Source organism: Piliocolobus tephrosceles, chromosome 20, assembly GCF_002776525.5.
Source record: "Piliocolobus tephrosceles isolate RC106 chromosome 20, ASM277652v3, whole genome shotgun sequence".
NCBI lineage: Eukaryota > Metazoa > Chordata > Mammalia > Primates > Cercopithecidae > Piliocolobus > Piliocolobus tephrosceles.
This window is the reverse complement of record NC_045453.1, coordinates 4,917,708-4,925,438: the sequence shown is the minus strand read 5'-3', so window position 1 is coordinate 4,925,438 and position 7,731 is coordinate 4,917,708. Positions and strand designations below refer to the sequence as shown.

Genomic DNA, 7,731 nt, shown 5'->3' with positions numbered 1-7,731 from the left:
AGAAAGAAAGAAAGAAAGAAAGAAAGAAAGAAAGAAAGAAAGAAAGAAAGAAAAGAAAAGAAAAGAAAAAGAAAGAAAGAACGAAAGAAAGAAAGAAAATAGAAGCAAAGAAGCAGAAGGAGGAGGAGGAGGAAGGAAGGGAAAGGAGAGAAAGAGAGAAAGAAGAAAGAAGAAAAAGGAGGAGGAGGAAGAGGAGGAGGAGAAGGAGGAGGAGGAGGGTGAAGGAAGGAAGGTAAAGAAAGAAAGAGAAAGAAAAGAAAGAAAGAAGAAAGAGAGAAAGAAAGAGAGAGAGAGAAAGAAAGAAAGAAAAAGAAAGAAGGGAAGGAAGGAAGGAAGATTAAAACATTACAGATACATTTAGGACACTCTTGGATTACTAATTCTCTAAGCCCTCCATGGCCACCTCTTCCCCGACCCAGATAGCCTCTGCCAGCATTTGGCCTCGGCCTCTGCCTCGCATTTACAAACATGTATGTTGAAGCAGAGGCTGTCAGTGCCCTGCCTCTATCACTCCGCTCTTTACCATTTCCGCACATTCTGGCTGGACTTCCAGCTGTCGGCACCTTCAGAGATTTCTCTGTGGCTACTGGGTGCTTGCTCTGCCTGTGGGCTTGGCAAGCCGAAAGTGCTAGAGAATTATCACACCGCCAGGAGTAGTTTTCAACTAAAGACAAGAGTGGGTGGACAAATATCCCGGTTCCCTCACCTCTCCAGTCTGTTCTACCCTGGCTCCCACAGCTCCTCCGTGGAATTGAGCTCCAGGTGCCTGCAGTGGTAACTGGACTGAGAAGACACCTTTACTGACTGCCTCCTGTTCCCTGCCTCACTTCCTTACTCCCCTAGAAGGGTCTCTGGAATCAGCTCTCAAACAAACTATTTGCATTTGAAATCTTGCCTAGGCTCTGCTTCTGGAGAAACTCAAACTAAGACATATATGCTATGATGGACTTGTGTGTGTGTGTGTCTGTGTGTCTGTGTGTGTGTTTTGACATAAAGGGAATTATGCTGCAGGAATCATGAGTAGTATCCTTCTCAGTTCTTCTTTTTTAAGACGGAGTCTTGCTGTTGTTGGCCCAGGCTGGAGTGCAATGGCATGATCTTGGCTCACTGCAACCCCGCCTCCCGGGTTCATGCCATTCTCCTGCCTCAGCCTCCTGAGTAGCTGAGATTACAGGCACTCACCACCATGCCCAGCTAAGTTTTGCATTTTTAGTAGAGATGGGGTTTCACCATGTTGGCCAGGCTGGTCTCTAACTCCTGACCTCAGGTGATCCACCTGCCTCATCCTCCCAAAGCCCTGGGATTACACCACGCCTGGCCTCAGTTCCATTTTTTTTTGGATGTGGAAACTGAGGCTCAGAAAGGGAAGAGATTTGCCCAGTGCATCACAACCTGTCTTTGGCAGAGCTGGCACTCAGACTTGAGGTCGTCTACTGTGCTGTATTGGCTGTTCTTCATTTCTCTGGTAGAGATGAGGCGGGGACTCCTGTTCTCTTGGCTGCACTTATATCTCCTGGGCCAAAGGATTTCAGGGTGATGCCTGGAACTCAGGGAGGTGACCCGAGGGGAGAGTCAGGAGTGCACGTCCTAGCACAGTGCCATCCAGAGGGTGCAGCTTGTGGGACCACAACCAGGGGCCAAGACCAGGGCACATTTACACTCAAGCACAGCTGCTTCTGCATCATTACCCACTCCTCTGAAAGCACATTCAAACTCCCAGTCCTGTGGGGGAGGAAACTGGAGAAATGGGGTGGGGACCAATATATGGTTGGGGTTTATTTAGAAAGGCAGAAGCTGATTGCTTGATGACTTGTACAGAAAAAGAAAACTAAACTAAAAAAAAAAAAAAAAAGATGTAAGAAAGAAAGACAGAGGCTGAGAGAGATTGTGCCACTAACTTGCTGTGTGACTTTGGGAAAGTCATTTACCCTCTCTAGGCTTCACATTCCTTTTCTTTTCTTTTCATGAAACAGGGTCTTGCTCTGTCATCCAGGCTGGAGTGCAGTGGTGCAATCTTAGATCACTGCAACCTTCGACTTCTGGGCTCAGGCGATCCTCCCACCTCAGCCTCCTGAGTAGCTGGGACTACAGCCATGTGCCACCACAACCAGCTAATTTTTGTATTTTTTGTAGAGACAGGGTTTTGCCATGTTACCCAGGCTGGTCTTGAACTCTTGAGCTCAGATGATCTGCCTGCCTCGACCTCCCAAAATGCTGGGATTACAGGAGTGAGCCACCATGCCCGGCCCTTCATGTTCCTTTTCTTTAAAAAAGGAAGCCTTGTCATGACCCAAAGGGTGGGGTTTGAAAACTCAAATGACTGCAGGGACCTGGACAGTTCTGCGCATGAGGTAAGTGGGCCTGGCAAGGGCCGTGTAAGCTGGACAGCCCAGGGCAGTCCCCGGCTCCACTGAGGTTGTCTGAGGAGAACTGGGTTCTAGTCTCAGGGCTGCTAACTCTTCTAATTTTTTAGGAGACAGAAATCCAGATTATGTGAGCTCTCCTGAATTTAAATGTTAGCAACTAATTAAAAATAATCACTGTGGGTGGAGGGGTGTTGGGGGAGAGCAGCTGAAATATCTCAGGCAAGGCAGGGAGGAGGTTGTCCAACATTCATTACGTTTGTCCCTTCTGTGGTTTTTTGAGGCCCTACTATGTGCCAGGTGCCAGGCGTTAGAAGATACAGTGGTTTATAGGACAAACATGTTTGTGCTCTTGTAGAATGTACTTTCTAGGAGAGTTTAAAGTCCAAGCCCTGGCTAGTCCTTAGAGTGTAGACAACTTTCGCCTTACTTCCTAGGGGTAAGAACCCCCAGAGGGCAGCCTGGTTTGAATGAGTTTAAGATTCATGCTTTCTGTACCCATTAGAATGGTAATAATAATAATAATAATAATAATAATAATAATAATAATAGTAATAATAAATATAGTAGGCATTGGCAAGGATGTGAAGCCAATCGAAACCCTTGTATGTTACTGGTGGAGATGTAAAATCGTGGAAAACAGCATAGCAGTTCCTCAAAAAGTTAAAGACAGAAATTTTGTATGAACCAGTAACTCTACTTCTAGGTATATACCCAAGGGAATTGAAAACAGGTGCTCAAACAAATACATGCATGCTCATAGCAGTATTATTCGCAACAGTCAAAATGTGGAAACAACCCGAATTTCCATCTGCAGTTAAGTGGGTAAATAAATTGCGGAATATTCATACAATGGAATATTATTTGGCCACAAAAGGAGTAAAACACTAATAGTTGCCACGATGTGGATGAACCTTGGAAAACATAATGTTAAGTGAAAGAAGGTAGACACAGAAAGTCACATAGTATGCTTCGATTTATATTAAATGTCCTGAATAAATTAATCCATAGAGACAAAAAGCAGATTGGTGGTCGCCAGGGGGATGGGGGAATGGGGGTAATTGCTTAATGGGTACGAAGTTTCCTTTTTCAGGGGTGATGGAAATGTTTAGGAGCTACTGAAAGGTGCTTGTACAATGTTGTGAATATACCAAATGCCACTGAATTGTTCACTTAAAAATCATATAGTTAATTTTATAAAGTTATGTGAATTTCACCTCAATTAAAATATTTCTAAAAATTTTGAACTGTATAAAAGATTGCTGGCCGGACTTAGTGGCTCACACCTGTAATCTCAGCACTTTGGGAGACCGAGATAGGTGGATCACGAGGTTAGGAGATCGAGACTATCCTGGCTACCATGGTGAAACCCCGTCTCTACTAAAATTACAAAAAATTAGCTGGGCGTGGTGGCGGACGCCTTTAGTCCCAGCTACTCAGGAGGCTGAGGCAGGATAATGGCGTGAACCCAGGAGGCAGAGCTTGTAGTGAGCCAAGATCGTGCCACTGTACTCCAGCCTGGGGAACAGAGCGAGACTCTGTTTCAAAAAAAAACAAAAAAAAGATTGCTCTGTTAGAAACGTTAAGCAAATTATAATACAGGCAAACAGTGGAATATTACGCAGCCACTAAAAATTTAAGAACATTTTAATGACCTGGAAAATGCTACAATGTAATACAAAGCAAATAAGATAAATATAATCTATGTGTAGCATTATATTAATTATGTTAATTTAAAAGTGCATAGAGAAGACTACATAAAGATATATGAAAATATTGTTATTGTTCCCTCAAAAGATTCATGCTTCCATTTTCTTGAACACTTACTAAGTGCCAGGCACAGTGAGTAAGGCAAGTGAAGCGCCTTACAGCAGAGAACATGAGGCCTGGAAAAAGGGCCATTGATCCAGAGACAGCTGGGAGGTCAGCAGAGCAATATTCTTTTCTCTTCTCTGCCCCAGAGTCCCTAGGTAAGCCTTCGGGCTTCAGTACTCCTGTCACACAAAGGGGAGGGTGACAGGTGCCCTCTCTGGGGAGCCATCCATCCTTTTGGTGTTTTCCTCAAGAAACACCTGTACATGGGCCGAAAGCTACATATCTAGGATGCTCCTGGCAATATTGTTCGTTGTAGTGTACACCTAGGAATAAATTGAGTATTTATCCACAGGGGAATGAGAAATACTGTAGAGTGGTCACCTGTTGGGATACTCTGCAGTAGCTGGAAGGAAGGAATGAATGAGGCCTCTATTTTCTATTTCTCATCCTGTATAGATTTTGACAACTTAATGATAAGAAGGGGCAAATATGCTCCTCTGCTATCCCCTTTCTCAGAATTGCAGAAAAGTTTCACAGTTAGATAGCTTTTTTTTTTTGAGATGGAGTTTCGCATTTGCTGCCCAGGCTGGAGTGCAATGGCGCGATCTCGGCTCACTGCAACTTCCGCTTTCCCGGGTTCAAGCCATTCTCCTGCTTCAGCCTCCCGAGCAGCTGAGATTACAGGCATGAGCCACCGCAGAGATAGCATTTTTAAAGCACACAAAACAATAATAGGTGCTGTTTATGCATACATTTATACAAAATCCATTTTTAAAGGCACGGCCTGGAAGGACTGTAATCATGACAGCGGTTGCCTCTTGGGAGGGAGAGAAACAGGACTGAGAGTGACACAAGGTGGGGAGACTTCAAATTTTTCTGTTACTTTTAGTAAATTAATTTTTTAAAATCTGAAGCAAACACAACAAAATGCTATCATTTGTTAATTCTGGATGGTGGATTCTTGGGATATTTAATATATTATTCTCTTCACTTTTCTGTATTTCAACCTGTCACCCCCTCCCCTAAAAAAAAAGGACCATAAAGAAAAAAACCATGGGATAAGGCAACTGATATGTATTGAGGCCTTTCTCTGTGCCAGGCATAGGCTACCCCAGTGGTTCTCAAAGTGTCATCCTTGGATCAGCAGCAGCAGCATCACCAGGGATGGAAGTTCTCAGCATCCTGCACAGAGCTACTGAATCAGAAACTCTAGGATTCGGCCCAGCAATCTGTGTTTTCACAAGCAGTCCAGGTGATGCTGATGTAGGCTGAAGTCTGAGAACGCGGGGCCATGTGTCTAGCTAGGGCATCTTAATGTTAAGATACATTAAGCCTGTGTACTGTCAGACAGTACTCTCAGAGCTTTCCTTCAGTACCTTTTCTTTTCTTTTTCTTTTTTTTTGAGACAGAGTCTCTGTCGCCCAGGCTGGAGTGCAGTGGCCGGATCTCAGCTCACCTAAACCTCTGCCTCCCAGGTTCAAGTGATTCTTGTGCCTCAGCCTCCGGAGTAGCTGGGATTACAGGCACGTGCCACCACGCCCGGCTAAGTTTTGTACTTTTAGTAGAGACGAGGTTTCACCATGTTAGCCAGGCTGGTCTCAAGAGATCCACCTGCCTCAGCCTCCCAAAAAGCTGAGATTACAGGAGTGAGTCACCCTACCCGGCCCCTTCAGTACCCAATTAATCTTCTAAACAACCCTGTGAAGGAGGTACTTTTACTCTCCCCATCCTGCAGTTGTGAAAACAGAAGCAAAGAAAGGCCAGATCCTCTACACCAGGCCCAACAGGCAGTTTGCCTCTAGAAGCCCCCCACCCACCCACTAGCCTAACTGTCTCTCACACGCACCACCTCTCACATACTCCAATTTCCTGCATCCTTGCAAGCAAGACTTCATAGCTCCGTCTTACAGAATCCTGAGAGGGAGAATTCGTCCAACAAGGAGGAAAGTGTCAGGGCATGCAGCAGTCTTGGGCCAGGAGGTTTAGGGGTTTGACCTAGACCTGCTGTGGGAGGAGGGGCAGAGAGCCGACCAGCTGCAGCCGGCCTGGGTGTGGCTCACACGTCAGGCCTCCGCCCATCTGCCCCCTTCCCCAAGCCGGCTGCCAACCCGGCGTGACCCGGCCCCCACCGGGAACCGTAAGGGCCTTCCCCTCCCGGGCTCTGTGAAGCCCCATCCTTTCCTTCTTTTTTGTTAAAAAGAATTTTAAAAAAATCCACCCCCCACCCCGCTGCAGAAGGGGAACCTGGACAGCCCAGAGAAGTGGTGGATAAAGTCACTGCACGGGCCTCCCCTCCCCTCCCCCAGGCATCCACCAGTCCGCAGCAGTGCCGCCCCTCTCCTGGGCACCCTCCCCTGGCTGTCGACCCCTCACCCCGCAGGCTACCCGCGGCTCCCCCGACGTTCCCGTCTCCCGTGGCTGCCCTCAGCAGCACCGGTAACCAGCCCTCCCCACTCCTCTGGACTCCCTCCGCCGCCTGGGACCCCTCGCGGGCCGGATATTCCCGGTCTCCTGTGCGCGGCACTCACCTGGGCGCCCGCTCCTCGTCTCGCGGGCAGCCCGGATCCTCGCAGCTAGAGCGCCCCCCCAGCTCGGCAGCCCCCGGGGTTCCGGGGTGCCAGTGCTGGGAAACTGACTTTCTAGAACTAGAGGCGGGGGCGGCGCTCGGAGGGGCTTTGGTGCCGCGGGCGTGTCTCGCCCTGCACTGTCTGGGTCCCTTCCCACTCGCCTCTAAGCCTCCGACGTGCTCCCGGACTAGGACCAGGGACGCGGTGGTGCCCGCAGGCCATCTGGGCGCTTTAGCCGCGCCCTGAGCGATGCTAACTCCGCCCCAAGTGTCCTAACACCGCCCCGAAGATTCAGAAGCCACCCCAGGATCCTAACCGGCTCCCCAAGGGTCATAGCCTCCATCTCCTGCAAGCAGGATCCCAAACCCGCCACCAAGAGAGAAAACAAAAACAATTAGCACCATCCGTCGGAGGCTTCTAACGCGTCCACCAAGGATGCTAACCCCCATTCCTTCCGCTCTACTCTCCCTAACACCTCCCCATCCCACCGCCCAGCGTCCTACTGCAGTCTCCGAAGAATCCCAAATGCTACCCCTAGGGATTCGAACCCGCCCGTGTAAGAACCCCAGCACCCGCTCCCATGCTCCCAAGATCCTAACTCCGCCCCGCCAAAGGATTTTTAAACTAAACTTGCCCCCAAAGATTCTAATCTGCCCAATGGAAAGATCCGAACTCTCACTTCAGTGGATTCTAACCCTGCCTTAAAGATTTAGAACACTAACCCCAGGGTTCCAATACCGCTCCTGCTCCTGCGCGATCCCAATCTCCTGCAGCCTAAGAGTTTTAATCCTCAGAGGTCTATCCCACCAGTCCAAAGACTCCAACCCTGCCCTTCAGAGATCCTAACCCCACCTATCAAAGGATTCCTGCTACAGTCTTCAAAGATTCCAACCCCACCCTGGAAAGGCCTTACCCTACCCCGGAAGCATCGTGATCCCCTTCCCCCACCACTCCGACCCCTCCCTTCTGGCCCGGCCCTCCCCAGC

At 48.4% G+C, this 7,731-nt stretch overlaps 1 protein-coding gene across 1 annotated transcript in view; it reads right to left on the bottom strand.

Annotated features, from left to right (window-relative positions):
• HCK (HCK proto-oncogene, Src family tyrosine kinase) overlaps positions 1-6,990 on the bottom strand; it is a 50,440-nt gene extending 43,450 nt beyond the window's left edge. Inside the window, exon 1 of the mRNA XM_023220401.2 lies at positions 6,707-6,990. The gene's annotated coding sequence lies outside the window, so the exon portion shown is untranslated. The remainder of the gene's footprint in view (positions 1-6,706) is intronic.
• Positions 6,991-7,731: the final 741 nt, after the last annotated feature.